Consider the following 17,786-nt stretch of genomic DNA (forward strand, 5'->3'; position numbering starts at 1 on the left):
GAAGCAGTTCCTTCCGAGAACCAATATCATAAGAATGTTTCATGCACTGCTGATAGTGCATTACTAAAGCGAAGCCTGTCTGGTCACAATTTACTTTGTTGATGATAGAAAAGGCAACACTTGAGCATTGCATCAATGTCATGTCATCTCACGTATGACTAATATAGGGCAGTACAAGAAGGGTTCCATTACCTAGGAATGACATGTAAAATGACTCCAACGTGAAGAGGTGCCATGCTTTTTGGCAGTCTGATTTGTAGCCTGTAAATCTCAACGGGTGACTTGACAGTATCCAGCTAGACTCTCAGAGTGGCTTGAGTTTTTTAGGGTTTGTGGTCATGAAAGTATTTGAAGAGATTTGGGCTTTCATTACGACCTTGGCGGGCGGTTGAAGGCGTCTGCCAAGATCGGACCGCCGGGCAGCCGCCAATGTGGCCGCACTCCCGCCGCGGCCATCAGGAGATACCCGCTGGGTTTCCGCCGGCCCATTGGAGATCTCGGCCGCAACACAGGAGCCGGCTCCAAATGAAGCCGGCGGTGTTGCGGCCGTGTGACGGGTGCAGTTGCACCCGTCGCGCTTTTCACTGTCTGCATAGCACTATATGTAAATGTACGATTCTTTGATCAATAGCAATGTGGGAAATAGTTTTAGGGAATCTAACTTAGCCAGACCGCACCGAGAGGAGAGAGGCCATTCCGCTATATTCTTCTCAACCACCATGAGCGCCTACATATTTCAGAACTACATGAAGAGTCTTTGCTTTCCTGAACCTTAATGCTGAATCACGATGCCTTGCTGACCGAACAGATGTCCAGTTGATGAAGACTGTCACAACTTGCTGAACCATGTGAAGCAAGGCATAAGATGATGTTACTGATTGTTATGTATGTTGCTTTTGTCCCTAGGTACCAACTGCTAATTCTGATAGTACCACAGTTAAATGTTTTTCCAAATTTGTGCTGACTAAATTGTTTTGTATGAAGCCCAAACATGCTATTCTAATCTGAAGGTTAGTTAGGATACTCACTGATGATGTTTGCTAAATGAAATAATAGTTGACGTGTTTTCATCGCTGAATCTAAATGTATGGCATTTCTCTTGCACAGTTATTCTTGCTACTGATTTGTACCAGAACCTTAGAAGGTGTGGTGGTCCAAGCCTTGATTAAAGTATAATTATTTAGAAGATTTGGGCAGCCAGTATTGTTTCTATATGCTTATCATTTGATTTTGAGACTAAGTTATGGGATATTAGCATTGTTAATATATGGAAATAAACATTTTAACTTTTACATAAGGTGTGGTTATTCATGACGTAGAGGTCATGGTGCGTGGACATTACTGACTCCTAAGATTATTGTTGCTACTGATTGTCATTGCTATTGATTTGTATTGGTATAGAGTCTTATGTTGGCAACTACTTTAAGAGCAGTCAAAAGGCCCATCGAGCTTCTTACGCATCCCCTTCTAAACTAATAATAAATAACCAAATAAGGTCAGATGTGCAAACAGTGATGGCAGCAGAGTATGTGTCAGAGTCACCAGATCCTCGGGGTCTGCGCACGTTCCCAACACGTCCACCACTGAACAGCTCCAAGACTCTTATAGATAAATCAGAGAGGCTAAGAGAGTTCAAGAGGGGAAGAGGGGATTAGGAAGGGAAACAGCTGGGAAGGAGACCTGTAGTAAGAAAAAATTTAGAACACAAAATATGAAAATTATATCTCCTGAAATCAATACTAGACTATGATTCTAAGCATAGTCATTCTGAAACATGAACAATCTAAGAATTAAGTTTAAAAGGACTACGTTTTAAGATGGCCGGATACCTGTAAGGGAATCAAGATGGATTAAATGAAAACTTTCTTATTCAAGTACTTTCCTTTACATGAGAATCAGAAAAACATTCTGACTAAATTTTAAACCAGTCATATAAATCCTTTTTTTGAGAATGCATACTAGGACGATACAATATTGCATCTAGAAACTCTGATCTTCTGTGTACTCTTAAAATGTTTCAACACAAATTGGGCATATTGTACATTTATATATATATATATAGTAAACACCATAAAAGGATTGTGCACCATGAATAACACAATATGGATTCAGGAAAAACAAATCACATAACTTGTCAACTCGAATATTACATGATAAATATCTTATAATAGTGGCATACAATAAACAACATGAATTAAACTCGAGGAGAGAATTGTGCGTCTTGCCGATTCGAGTGTCACCTTGCAAAAAGCCAAGAAATGGTAGTACGCAATGAATATCAAAGTCAAATCATCATTAAACTAATCGTGCGTCTTGCCGATTCGTAAACCACCATGTAAATGCCAAGAAATTACAGCTCATAATGAATAACAAGATCAAAGTACAATAAAACGAATTGCGCATCTTTTGCCGATTCTTAAGCCACCATGTAAATGTCAAGAAATGGTAGCGCACAATGAACAACAAAGTTAAAACACTATAAAATGAATTGCACGTCTTGCCGATTCTTAAGCCACCACGAAATGTCAAGAAATGGTAGCGCGCAATGAACAGCAAAGTTAAAACACCATAAAACGAATCACGCTTCTTGCCGATTCTTAAGCCACCATGCAACTGTCAAGAAATGATAGCGTGCAATGAATAACAAGATTAAATTATCATGAAATGAATCGCGCGTCTTGCCGATTCGCTATTCACCCTGCAAATGTCACAAACACTCAAGCGCATATTTCACACGCGCAAAGTACTCTGTCAAATCATAAAAGAATTAGGCCCAAGAACATGAGAGTTCTCAATAACAGTGTCGGGAGGCCAGCCGAACCACCGTCTTACCGCCCAGAACAAGGATCTCCAAATGAAGAATGAAAGTCAGATGTCTGGAAGATCAAATAGGCCACCGGGACAGGAGCTCAGGAAGTAGCTGCTGCTCTGCACCAGGACCTCTGAATAGTGAGCACTTGGAGCTGGGCTGGCTCCTTTTTATAGAGGCTTGGCCCAGCCCACAACCACACCCAAGCATTTTGCAGGGAAAGTCTCTGGAAGGCCCTGGAAAGGGACCACACCCTAACACACTCTGAAAGCCTGCAGCAATACATTGCAAATGAACAGCATTTGTAAGCACATTAAAAATAAGTCTCCAGGATTGAACTCTGCAATGCAAAAGGTTAAACAACAACATATCAGCAAAATGCATAAATTACATTGTTTTGAGAGTGCTGGGTTTTTGCATTCTAGTCGCCAATAGAGCGCGCACTGCCCTAGTGTTGACAGCACTCCCCTCTCCCAGACGCGCTCTAGTGCCTGGTTTACCTGGATTAAGATGATGAAAGCGTCTCACAAGTACTGGAGCATGAACATCAGATGCAGAAACCCATGAGTTACTTTCAGGACCATAACCTTTCCATGAGATTAAGTACCATAGATTACGCCCTCTTAGTTTAGAATCTAACACTTTCTTAGCCTCATATTCTTCTTCTCCCTGTACTAGAACAGGAGCTGGATGAGGGTGGACCTTTTGGACTGCCCTTTTCAATAGGGAAGTGTGGAACACTGGATGAATCCGTAAGGATCTGGGCAATTGTAGTTTATAGGTTACCGGATTGATTTGCTCAAGGACTGTGTAAGGACCTATAAATTTGGGATTAAACATGTGCTTCTTCTTGAAGTCTATATGTTTTGTGGAAAGCCACACTTTGTCACCTGGTTGATATTGTGGTCCCTCACAATGTTTCTTTTCATGATGCCTTTTGTATTTTTGTTTGGATTTTTCTAAATGCTGTTGTATCAGTTTCTGGGTTTGATGCAAATGCTCAATGGTTTCTGACACAGCTGGAGTAAGAGAACTTTCTTGAGGAATTGTGATGGGCAGGGTGTCAGGATGATAGCCAAATAAACCAAAAAAGAGTGTAACGCCAATAGAAGTGTGGAATGAGTTATTGTAAGCTAACTCAGCTAACCAGAGCATAGATGTCCAATAATGAAGTGCCTTTTCATCGTAGGCACGTAGGTACTGTTTCAAAGTCTGATTTAGTCTCTCCGTTTGACCATCTGTTTGAGGATGGTGACTAGTAGATAGCGTAGATGTCACTTGGAGTGTTTTACACCATGTCTTCCAGAAATTGGAGGAAAATTGCGACCCCTGATCGGAGAGGATAACTTTTGGCAGTCCATGATAACGAGCCACTCTGTTCAGTAAAATAGTTGCCAGTTCACTAGAAGTGGGCAATTTTTTACAGGCAATGAAATGTCCATATTTCGTGAGACTATCTACTACCACCAGAATCACTGAATGCTGTTGAACCACTGGCAGACCGGTAATAATATCTAAACAAATGTGCTCCCATGGACGACTTGGGGTTGGAAGTGGATGTAACTACCCTTTTGGTTTTGAGTGACTTGTTTTAATGCGAGCATAAACTTCGCAGTTGTTTACTATTGCTTTTACATCTTTTGTTAAGGTAGGCCACCAAAAATAGCGTTGGATCTGTTCAAGAGTTTTAGGAGTACCTGGGTGACCTGCCGTCGGTATAACATGCAACCAATGAAACACTATCTTGCGAAGTTTGGTATTGGGTCCGAACAAATGGCGCTTTCAGAGCGCCATGAAAGGGTAGTCCTTGCTTGATTGACCTTTTGGGATCTGCTTGGGCCCATGTTTGCCATTTTTCAACAGTGAAAGAGTTGCACATTTCTTCAAAGAAATCTTCAGTTTTTATGATACATAGAACCTTGTCAGGAGCAATGATAGCTCTGGAGGCTTGAAATGCTGGCAATGTGGTAGACTCTTGACGGGACAAGGTGTCAGCTTTGCGATTATCTTTACCAGGTCGGAAGGTTACTACAAAATCTAATTCGGCAAAAAACAGCATCCATCGTAATTGCCGAGGGGTCAAAAGTCTGGTGGAACTCATGAATTGAAGATTACGATGATCAGTATATACTGTGACAGTGTATTTGGCACCCAACAAATGATGTCTCCATTCTTTAAAGGCGTCACAAATCGACAGAAGCTCTTTTTCAGCAATGACATAGGGCCTGATTCTGACCCTGGCGGCCGGTGACCGCCAGGGTCACCGGCCACGGGAGCACCGCCGACAGACCGGCGGTGCTCCGAAGGGCATTCTGACCGCGGCGGTTCAGCCGCGGTCAGAAAGGGTAAACCGGCGGTCACCCGCCGGTTTACCGCTGCCCTTCTGAATCCTCCATGGCGGCGGAGCGCGAGACACCCCCTACCACCATCCTGTTCATGGCGGGAAACCCGCCATGAACAGGATGGCGGTAGGGGGTGATGCGGGGCCCCTGGGGGCCCCTGCAGTGCCCATGCCAATGGCATGGGCACTGCAGGGGCCCCCGTAAGAGGGCCCCGCAAAGTATTTCAGTGTCTGCTATGCAGACACTGAAATACGCGAAGGGTGCCACTGCACCCGTCGCACCTTCCCACTACGCCGGCTCAATTCTGAGCCGGCGTCCTCGTGGGAAGGTTGATTTGCCCTGGGCTGGCGGGCGGCCTTTTGGCGGCCGCCCGCCAGCCCAGGGCAAATCTCAGAATCACCGCAGCGGTCTTTCGACCGCCGTGCGGTGTTCTGACGGGGTTACTTTGGCGGGCGGCCTCCGCCGCCCGCCAAAGTAAGAATGACCCCCATAGTTCTGTTCGGCTTCGTTCAACTTCTGAGACATATAAGCTACAGGATGAAGTTGACCAGTGTCTTTATTTTGTTGTGATAAGACAGCTCCTATTGCTACATCTGAAGCATCATCAGCTTCCACTATGAAAGGTCGATCCGCATCAGGATGAGTCAAGACTCGGGAAGTGGAGAAAGCTTTCTTCAAAGTCGAAAAGGCTTTTTCAGCTTCTGGGGACCATACAAACTTTTCTTTCTTTCTTCGTAGCTTAGTGATTGGAGCCACTGTCTGGGAGAAATGATTTATGAATCTCCAGTAAAAATTTGCAAACCCCAGGAAACATTGTACATCACGAACAGTCTTTGGGGTGGGCCAATCAGATACAGCTTTTACTTTCTTTTCTGCCATCACCATACCTTGAGGGGTAAGAATAACCCCTAAAAACTCAACTGTGGTAACATGAAACTCACACTTGGTTAGTTTGCAATATAAATGGTGTTTTCGAAGGGCTGCAGGAATTTTCTTGACATGTTGGACATGTTCGTTTTCATTGTCAGAGTAGATCAAAATGTCATCGATGTAGACTATGGCAAATATGTCGAGGTACTCTCTAAGAACGTCATTCAAGAAAAATTGAAATGCTGCTGGAGCATTACACAGACCAATAGGGATGACAGTGTATTCAAAAAGGCCATATCTTGTCTTGAACGCTGTTTTCCATTCGTCACCCTCTCTCATTCTGACCAAATGATAAGCACCTCGAAGGTCAAGCTTCGTGTAGATTTTTGCTCTCTTTACTTGTTCCAATAATACCGGAATTAGGGGTAAAGGATATTTATTCTTGATGGTGACTTTGTTCAAACCCCTATAGTCGATGGAAGTTCGAAGTTCTCCATTAGCTTTTGGAACAAAAAACAAAGGCGAAGCTGCAGGAGATTTAGAGGGGCGAATGAAGCCATTCTCCAAAAATTGATCTAGGTATTTTCGTAAATGTTGATTTTCATGTTCTGACACGGCATATACACAACAGTTGGGAAGTATCGCACCTGGGGCTAGATCAATTTGACAGTCATAAGATCTATGAGGAGGTAGAGTCTCTGCTCCTTTCTCATCAAGTACATCTTTATAAGATGAATACTGTTTGGGCAGCTGAATTACTTTCTCTGCGGCAGTAGCTATGCAAGAGTTACAAACTTTTGGTACTTGAATCTTTTGGAGACATTGTTTGTTACATAGCGCAGATGAGAACACGATTTTTCGTTCTGCCAAATTGATCTCTGGATTGTGATGAGTTAACCATGGCAAGCCGAAGATAATCCCATATTGGGGAGCATGGATCACGTCAAGAATGATTTTCTCTTTATGTTTCTTTCTTTGATTCTTATCTTCAAAAATCAACCACAAGGGGATAGTCTGAAGAGTTACTGGACCTCCAGTCAAGAGTTTTCCATTGACTGCCTGGATGATTTCTGGGGTCTTCTTTTCAATACATGGGTTCCCCCATGCACGAACCAATTGGACATCAACAAAGTTCCCAGTAGCCCCAGAATCGACTAGAGCTTTTTTGAAATAGATCTTTTTCTTGACCTGAACTCTTATTTCCAGTTTAAGATGTCTAGATTTTGAAGGGTCCACGGTGACACCCAAGAGCAACCCTTCTCTGCATCTTGGGTGTTTTAGTTTTCCAACTCGACTGGTGCATTGGCTGCTACCTTCTGAACTGGACCTTGCTTGTTCTTTGGTTTGATTGGATAATCTTTGGCAAAATGACCCTTCCGCCCACAATAAAGACATTGTCAATTTTTTCTGCGTAGGTCCTTTTCATCTTTGGTCAAAGGTCTTCTGATGGTTCCAATTTCCATCGGTTCCAGCGTTCTCTCTTTCGGAGTTCTTGAGTCTCTGTTATCATGAACATGACATGAATATTTTTCAATCTTGTTGGCGTTCCTTTACGTTCTGCTAATCGATGATCAAGCCTCAAGACAAGGTTTATTAATTCTTGACAGTCTGTAGGTTGTGGGTCGATTTGCGCTAAGATATCTTTTAGTTCCTCTTTGAGTCCCTTGTAAAACAAGACCACTTGTTTTTCTTCAGGCGAGGATGTCTCGGCAACCAGCCGGTTAAAGTTGGCTAAATACGACACTAGGTCTTGATTCCCTTGGCGTAAATCTAATAATTCACGATCCGCTGACTGTGTTACAGTTCTACGATCAAAAATTCTCTCAAACTTACGAACAAAATTTCTACAGTTGTACAACAAGGGACTATTTTTACACACAAGAGGAACTGCCCAAGTAGCTGCATCCCCAGCCAAATATGATAACAAGAAAGCTACTTTGGTCTGGGCATCAGGAAAAGTATGTGGTTTGCAGTTGAAGTGTAGTCCCACTTGAACCAGGAAAGATTGCGCTTTCAAAGGGTCACCTGAGAAACGTTCTGGGGGAGCTAAAGGAATTGCGGAAGGAACATTTAGGGAAATGTTTGTCTAATTACTTCCAGAAGCCTGAGAAGAAGTACCTGGCCAGGACACACCAGTGGCAGTTTGTTCCTTCTTCTCTACCTTATCTTGCAACTGACTCACTTTCTCAGCTAAGCTAGTTGTCAATTCTTTGGATGATACCACCTCTGCCTGGGGCTGGGTGATAGCCTTGACTAACTCGTCCAGCGTGGCCATGCTGAGAACATACGCAAACCAGGAGGATAATAATTTGTGGGCTCACTATTCTGTCAGAGTCACCAGATCCTCAGGGTCTGCGCACGTTCCCAACATGTGCACCACTGAACAGCTCCAAGACTCTGATAGATAAATCACAGAGGCTAAGAGAGTTCAAGAAAGGAAGAGGGGATTAGGAAGGGAAACAGCTGGGAAGGAGACCTGTAGTAAGAAAAAGGTTAGAACACACAATATGAAAATTATATCTCCTGAAATCAATACTAGACTATGATTCTAAGCATAGTCATTCAGAAAACATGAACATTCTAAGAATTAAGTTTAAAATGACTAAGTTTCAAGATGGCCGGATAGCTGTAAGGGAATCAAGATGGATTAAATTAAAACTTTCTTATTCAAGTACTTTCCTTTACATGAGAATCAGAAAAACATTCTGACTAAATTTTAAACCAGTCATATAAATCCTTTTTTTGAGAATGCATTATAGGACCATACAATATTGCATCTAGAAACTCTGATCTTCTATGTACTCTTAAAATGTTTCAACACAAATTGCGCATATTGTATATATATATATATATATATATATATATATATATATAGTAAACACCATAAAAGGATTGTGCACCATGAATAACACAATATGGATTCAGGAAAAACAAATCACATAACTTGTCAAGTCGAATATTACATGATAAATATCTTAGAATAGTGGCATACAATAAACAACATGAATTAAACTCGAGGAGAGAATCGTGCGTCTTGCCGATTCGAGTGTCATCATGTAAAAAGCCAAGAAATGGTAGTACGCAATGAATATCAAAGTCAAATCATCATTAAACGAATCACACGTCTTGACGATTCGTAAACCACGATGTAAATGCCAAGAAATAACAGCTCACAATGAATAACAAGTTCAAAGTACAATGAAACGAACCACGCGTCTTTTGCCGATTCTTAAGCCAGCATGTAAATGTCAAGAAATGGTAGCGCACAATGAACAACAAAGTTAAAACACCATAAAACGAATCACACGTCTTGCCGATTCTTAAGCCACCATGCAACTGTCAAGTAATGATAGCGTGCAATGAATAACAAGATTAAATTATCATGAAACGAATCACGCGTCTTGCCGATTCGCAAGTCACCCTGCAAATGTCACAAACACTCAAGCGCATATTTCACACGTGCAAAGTACTCTGTCAAATCATAAAAGAATTAGGCCCAAGAACATGAGAGGTCTCAATAACGGTGTCGGGAAGCCAGCCCAACCACCGTCTTACCGCCCAGAACAAGGATCTCCAAATGAAGAATGAAAGTCAGATGTCTGGAAGATCAAATAGGCCACCGGGACAGGAGCTCAGGAAGTAGCTGCTGCTCTGCACCGGGAACTCTGAATAGTGAGCACTTGGAGCTGGTCTGGCTCCTTTTTATAGAGTCTCGGCACAGCCCACAACCACACCCAGGCATGTTACAGGGAAAGTCTCTAGAAGGCCCTGAAAAGGGACCACACCCTAACACACTCTGAAAGCCTGCAGCAATACATTGCAAATGAACAGCATTTGTAAGCACATTAAAAATAAGTCTTCAGGATTGAAGTCTGCAATGCAAAAGGTTAAAAACAACATATCAGCACAATGCTTAAATTACGTTGTTTTGAGAGTGCTGGGTTTTTGCATTGTAGTCGCCAATAGAGCGCGCACTGCCGTGGTGTTGACAGTATGATGCTCAGTCTCCTTAAGAGCCCATCATAAAGGCCCCATACATGAGTGGCACCTAAAAGAGAAAATTCCCAGAAAGTTTACCTTTTTCAGATTCAGTGATACAAAGTGGAGAGAAAATGTGGCTTCCATGTACTTAGAGTGACTTTCCCAGAGCCTTGGATCTTGCCAATGATTATTTGAGGATGTTCCCTGTGGTCTAGTGAGAGTGTGAATGAAATTGGTTTTGTGTTTGCACTGCTTATGCAAATTCCAGGTGAACTGAGATCTGTGGGGGTTAAGGGAGTTTGCATACTCCAAATGAGGTCGTAGAAGGAGTGTGCATACTCCGAAGTGTGAAAGTAGGGAAGTCGCTGAACTTCACGTGTGTGGTTCTTTGTGCTCAAAATTGTCCACGTGGTTGTTGGTATACGGACCTCACAGGTAGGTCTAAGACTCCAGAGTATCTTGAGAAGTGTATGAGACACTTATTTTTTGTTGTAATTTGTCTGGTTTAATATGTCGATCGGGCCTGGTCAACAAGTCAGAGTGTGAGTCAAAGTGAGTGACAGAATTTTCGACTGAGATCTGGCGAGTCCTATGTGCACCAGGACAGACCCACTGATCAGTTGAGAGTAAAATTTTCGGGTCGAATTTTGCTTGCGAATCAGGGAAACTTAGAAAGAAGGAGTAGCCACTAGAGTGAAATGCCATCAGTGAAAAATGGTTTCTGCAGCAATTTTGTTACCCTACCTGGAGTAAACAGACAAATTGAGTTTTGATTTTGCTTAGTGCTTGCAATCATTTTGCAGTAGACTAGTGTGACCCTGAGGTTAGGAGGACAAGCCGCAAGGCTTTGTCATCTGCAGTACGTGTGAGTGTGACATCATTCGAGCTGCGCTGGGATAGGTTGGCTAGTGAGAAGGGTCGCACACGATTGGCAGACAACCGTGAACCACAATTGGTTGAGAAGGTTGGTGGAAAAGATTCTGGCATTAAGTCGCTTCCTTGTTTGATTTAGAATAACATAAAGGCTGCAGAAATGAACCTTTTTGAAGTTTTAAAGAGTGCCCTAAGGGGCGATACATACATTACAAAGAGTATAGGAGATATTGTTCCACCAGAAGGTACACCAGCTTATATTGTGATCAAAGAAAAGGGTGCTGTGCCATGTCTTTGGCTGAAACAATGGTTCAAAGCGCCAGAGAAAGATGGGAGCGTAGCGTTTCCTGCCCATGGAACATTTAATTTGAGGAGCTTAGAGAATTTGAGTGTGCTATATGACTTGAAGCCTCGTCCAAGACCAGCACATTTGAAGGCATTAGCAATCTGGAAATTAGTAGCCAGACAGCAACAGCAACAGAAGTTTGAGAGGAGGATGAGGAAGGCAGAAAAGACACTAGCAGAGGCTAGATGAGACAGCGATCAGAAATGTTGGAGACTTCATAGGGGATTAAATTGTTTCCTACCATTGCTCAGGACAGCGAGAGAGAAGGAAGGAAAGCCACCAGAAAGTCAAACAGAAGCCCTTCCGAGAATAGGGAGCAGAGATCCAAGGAATCTAGGAGATCTTTAATACTTGAGGAACGGTCAGATGATGATGAGTTTATTTTACAATTATTGAGAAATCATCCCCCACCATATGCAGCACAAGAGAATGGTCCGAACACTAGTGTAAACCCTTCAGCACCGACACCGGTTAACATGACAATGAGTCCAGTACAGATTAATCCTAGCATGACACAGAGCCCAATGCAGAGCAGTCTTAATCTGCCTAGTACACGAGCAACACAAAATCAGATGCCGCAGCCAAATGTCCCGAGAATTTACCCTGATGTACCCATTGTGGAAACTGCCACAAACCTAACAGTGTCAACAGGACAGGTTTTCCTGAAACCAACATTGGTTCAGACAGAACCAATTCCACTCTTATTGCCTCAAGTGCAGTCACAAGCAATGGCAAAGTACACTCCTTTCACAGGGACACAGACAGACATGTCTGGGCTGATGAGCCAGAGTACGGGAATTATGCACCCACAGAACCCGAACGTTAGATCAAGCCCAGACGCCATATCTGTACCTGTCACTATTGGTCCAGTCATACCTTTGTTTGCACAGGAAAATAACAGTACAAATGGACAGGAGTCCTGAATCAGAATTCAATGAGGAGAAGACTCATTGAGAATACTCAAATAGTCTCTCCAGTGGGACCGAACTTTGATGGAATAGGATCACTGTTGGACCTTAGTCTGTTCGGAGTTCCTCCGAATACTGGAACAGGGTCGAACGTCAGTCATAGCCTGAAATTACTGACACCGCAGTCTCCAAATTTAGTTGTGCAACTGTTGCCAAATACTCAGCCCAACAACATTTTGCTGCAAGGTTTGACTGCCCAACATTTGACTGAATGGTTAGATAAGCTGAATACCCCCTCAGAGTGCTCGTAGGGGAGAAGAGTACTTAAACTATATGAGACTGGGGATGGAACTGGGTAAATTAATTGAAGAAAATATGGGTGTGAACAGGCTCAAATACTAAACACAAAAGCAGAATTTAGATACTTGGGCTCAAAAATTACAAGAATGGCTAGTGAGGTACATCAGGAGCTAGCAGGCGTAGCAGAGAAATATGGCATAGAGATAGAGAAAACAAAACACTTGAAGAGGAGTTACAAGTTAGATTTTGACACAAAAGATTTTGAACATATGAGATCTACAGGAATGAAAGCGCATCTTAGATAGTTGCTTCAAAGTGTACTGACATGGGGAGCTTTAGATAAGTGGGAAGGCAGATGGGGAAAGAAGAGAGAGAAAAGGAAAAGGGATTCTGTGAGTCTTGTTGCGAATGTGCAGCAGGACAAGGATCCAGTAAAATGTTTACCAATGAGAGAGATTCCAGGAAGGAACTTTGTTCATGTCCCTTGGAGCAGAAGTGACATTCTATCCTTTACAAATGACTATCCTAGGTTGAGAGAGAAACCAGTAGAATGGTACCAGCAGACAGACAGGTTTGTGAAACTTGCCAAATGCCTGTGGAAGGATTTGAACACTCCATTAGAGAAAGTAGTTCCAGCTGATTTATGGATGGAGTGCAACAGGAGTATAGATTGGCCAATAAAGGAACCAGAAAGGGCTCCAATTACAGGCGCACCATCTCCTGAGGTAATGAAATACTACTACAAAGGAATGGAATTTTTGAAAATGAGAATTTCGCCCAAAAACATTGACTGGCAGAGAATGGCCAGGACAGCTCAGGAGGCGAAAGCGTCGTTACATGCATATTATAAGGGACTGTTGCAGGCATTTAAGCATTACTGTGGTACAGAGACAATTGAGCAGAAAGACATGATTCATTTTGTGTCTAGATTTGTGGAAGGATTGAGACCTGAAATTAGCCAAATGATTAAAAGTAATTTGATTTGCTGGCAAGCAAAGCAAATTGACTAGGTGTTGCAGTATGCAAAGTACTGTAGCGACAAGATTGAGTTGAAGCAAAGAAAGCTGAAAGAAAAGGTGATGGTGAAGCAGATTAGAGCGGTGTAAGTAATGGGGTCTTTGGTTGGCAATCAGGTTACCCCCTGTCCAAGCAAGGACCCTCACTCTAGTCAGGGTGCCACACACAATCCAAATTATCCTATGCCCACCCTCTGGTAGCTTGTCACTGAGCAGTCAGGCGTAAATTAGAAGGCAATTTGTAAAGTATTTGTGCAATAAATCATGCAATAACACAGTATAACACCACCAAAAAATACACCACACAGTGTTTAAAAAATATAGAATATTTATCTGGTTAAATGCAGGTCAAAACAATCTAGATTTGGTAAGTACATGTTGAAATGTCATTGTAGAGAATGATAAAAAGAGTCTTTAGTCTTTAAAAAGCAACAACTATCTGTTGCAAGCACAAAGTACCTGGTTTGTGTCTAAATTATCCAGAGGGGCCAAAGAGGAGGAGATGCGTTGAAAACGGGAGGTGTTTGTTGGTTTCTCCGGGCGCACAAGGATGATGTATCAATATTTGTCCACGCAACTAGGGCCTTGTGTCGATTTCCGGCGTGAAGACTTGGGTCCCCTTCAGGTTGCGGGGTATTTGGGCGCTCCGGAGACGATGCACAGAAATCCTGGGCGTGCAGGACAAAGTCAAAGGAGCTGCATTGATCCGGTGGGCGATGCAGGGAAACTTCTGTCACACGACAGGAGCTGCGTCGATTCCTCTCGCAGGAAGTTGGGCACCATTGTTCTGGCTCGGCTATGCGTCAATCCAGTCGCCCGTGCGTCAAAATTCCGGTCACTACGCTGGCTCTGCGTCGATCTCCTCTCGGGGAGCAGGGCTGCATCATTCCAGTTCGTGTGTGGTTATTTTCTCACCACAATGTAGGCTGTGTGTCGTTTCTGGCAGGCTGTGCATCAAGTTTTCACTGCACAAGGAGTTCTTTGCAGGATGAAGTCTTTTTGGCCCTGAAACTTCAAGGAACAGGAGCCAAGCTCTATCCAAGCCCTTGGAGAGCACTTCTCATCAGAGCCAGAGGGCAGCAAGTCAGCAGGGCAACAGCATGGCAGCAGTCCTTTGCAGAAAAGCAGCCAGGTGAGTCCGTTCGGCAGCCAGGCAGTTCCTCTTGGCAGGTTGCAGGTTCTGGTTCAGAGTTTCTTCACCAGTGGTATTTAGTCCAGAAGTGTCTGAGTTGGTAGGGTCAGACGCCCTGTTTAAATACCCAAATGTGCCTTTGAAGTGGGGGAGACTTCAAAGACTGGCTTAGAAGTGCACCAGGTCCCATTTCAGTTCCATCCTGTCTGCCAGGGTCCCCGTAGGGGGCTTGGCAGTCCATTGTGTGCGGGCAGGCCACTGTCCTTTCAAATGTAAGTGTCAGGTCCTCCACCCTCCCAGCCCAGGAGGACCCATTCAGTGTGCAGATGTGTGCAGGTGTGACTGGCATCCTGTGTTTGGGGTTGTCTGAGTGAAATGCACAAGGGAGCTGCCAACTAACCAAGCCAGATGTGGATTGTAAGGCACAGAAGGATTTGAGTGCAGAGAAATGCTCACTTTCTAAAAGTGGCATTTCTAAAATAGTAATATTAAATCCATCTTCACCAGTCAGCAGGATTTTGTATTACCATGCAGGACATACTATATATGACATTGTTACTCCTTTCAGATTTGAATCTACCACTCAAACAGTGTATGAGGGTAGCCCTAATGTTAGCCTTTGAAAGGAGGAGGCCTCACAGCAGTGTAAAACAAATTTAGGAATTCTACACCACCAGGACATATAAACTACACAGGTATATATGTCCTGCCTTTTATCTACATAGCACCCTGCCCTATGGGCTACATAGGGCCTCCAGTAGGGGTGACTTAGAGGTAAAAAAGTGGAGTTTAAGGCTTGGCAAGCACTTTTAAATGCCATGTTAAATTAGCAGTGAAAGTGCACACACAGGCCTTGTAGTGGCAGGTCTGAGGCATGGTTAAGGGGCTACTTATGTGGGTGGCACAATCAGTGCTGCAGGCCCACTAGTATCATTTAATCTACAGACCCTGGGCACATGTAGTACGCTTTACTGGGGACTTAGACATAGATTAAATAAGCCAATTGGGTATGAACCAATCTCACGATGTTTTAAGGGAGAGACCATATACACTTTAGCACTTGTTAGCAGTGGTAAAGTGCGCAGAGTCCTAAAACAAGCACAAAAAGTGTCCAAAAAGTGGAGGGAGGCAGGCAAAAAGTTAAGGATGACCATCCTAAAGCTGTCAGGTCTAACAAGCCGCACAAACAGAGATGCAGGGAAACTTTCCTCAACAGCAGCAACAGCAGAGAAATGTGGTATTTCAAAATCAGACAAGAGGTAGAGGTCGCAGAGGAGTGGGAAACAGAAACCGTACTCCCAATTTGGGCATTGCAGTGGTTCAGAATGATGTATAGGGAATGAATAGATTGTTGTCTTATCACTCTTGTGGAGGAATCGGACATTGGAAGCAGGAGTGTCCCATTATGGTATAGGAAGGTGATGTTCAGCAAACAAGTGACATAAATTCTTTCCAAATTAGGAGAGAACCAAGAATTAGAAGTCATAATCCAAATTTCCATAACAATGTGAATCAGATGCAAAATTTTCAATCCATGCAGCAGGTTCAAATGCCGTGTGTGCAGATGACACAGGTGCAGCCAATTCAACAGCAGGTTCAAATGGTACCTAGACAGCAAATCCAAATACCTCAAGCCCCAATGGAACAGCAGAAGGTGATGCTTCCTCAACAGGTCAGAAGTTTAAGCAGAGTAATAGCACAGTACATCAATTCCCGTTACACAATGAGAATGGAATAAATTATCATTTGGATGAGTGAGAGTTCTGATGAGGAGGAATGTGTGGTTGCATCTCCCTTGGAAGTAGATCAGAAAGGTCCATATCTGAAGGGAGAAATAATGAGTCATAACGTTTCCTTCTTGGTTGACACAGGAGCTACACACTCTCCATTGAGAACTACAGAAGTTCCAAACCTGCCCCTTTCATGGAAAACAGCCAAGATTGTAGGAGAAGCAAATCAGTATTTGACCAATCCAATCACAGAACCGGTTCAGGTTAAAATAGGCAACTTTAAAGGATCACACAAATTGGTGGTCTGTGATTCCAGTCCAGTACCATGTTGGGAAGGGACTTGCTATTTATACAAGATGCTCGATTAATTGCTCAAACGATGGAATCGAGATACAGACGACAGAGAGGATGAGGATGACCCTGCTCCAGAGGCAGAGTGTGAAACTATAAATGAGGTATACCCTCTGATTAGTTTCTTTCCAGTTTTTACTGTAAAGGATCTTCCTTCTGACTTGTGAGGAACAGTTAAAGAGAGAGTGTGGGATTTGACAGGGAAAGACATTGACCTGATAAAGGGAGTTGAGCCAGTTAAAGTTCTGGTAAAGCCGAGCGCAATTTTTCCCCAGATTCCCCAGTATCACATGACGCAGGACATCACTGAGAAGGTTGCGCCCATAATTGCAGAATGTGTGAACCAATGGGTCTTGAAAGAAGTGTTGAGCAGTCCATGTAATTCACCGTTAATGGGATTGCGAAAGTCCTGTGGGAAAGTTCAGATTGTCCAGGATTTGAGAAAAATAAATGACATTGTAATCAAATGTTGTCCTGTAGTTCCAAATCCAGCCGTGATTTTGTTTCAGGTTCCATGTGATGCTGAATGGTTCACTGTCATAGACTTGTTACAAGCCTTCTTCTCTGTGCCTCTTCATGAGGATAGTCAATTTCTCTTCTGTTTCAAATATTTAGATCAAGTTTACTGTTGGTGTAGAATTCCTCAAGGGTTATCGGAATCACTTTTCCAATCGACATTAGTACACTACATTGATGATTTGTTGATTGCATCCAAAATGAAGACAGAGTGCAAATATGACACAATTGCCTTACTAACCATTTGGGAAAGAATGGTCATAGAGTGACTCACTTAAACTGCAGTACTGTCAAAAAGAAGTGAAGTATTGGGGTCACCAGATTGAGAAGGGAATAAGGAAAATATCCAGCTAAAGGGTCACAGCCATATTGCAGATGAGTCCCCCAGCCACACAGAAAGATGTCAGGATGTTTTTGGGGATGGTAGGCTACTGTCACCAATGGGTCCTTTCAAACCCATTGCAGAAGCTGAATCACAAAGAAGTCACTGATCCCCTAGTGTTAGATCAGGTCTGTATGAACGCATGTTCTTAATGAGAGAGAGTTTGTGCAAAGCTCTGGCTTTGGGAATGCCTGACTACACAAAGCCCTTCACGTTGTTTTGTCACAAGC

Source organism: Pleurodeles waltl, chromosome 10, assembly GCF_031143425.1.
Source record: "Pleurodeles waltl isolate 20211129_DDA chromosome 10, aPleWal1.hap1.20221129, whole genome shotgun sequence".
Lineage (NCBI taxonomy): Eukaryota > Metazoa > Chordata > Amphibia > Caudata > Salamandridae > Pleurodeles > Pleurodeles waltl.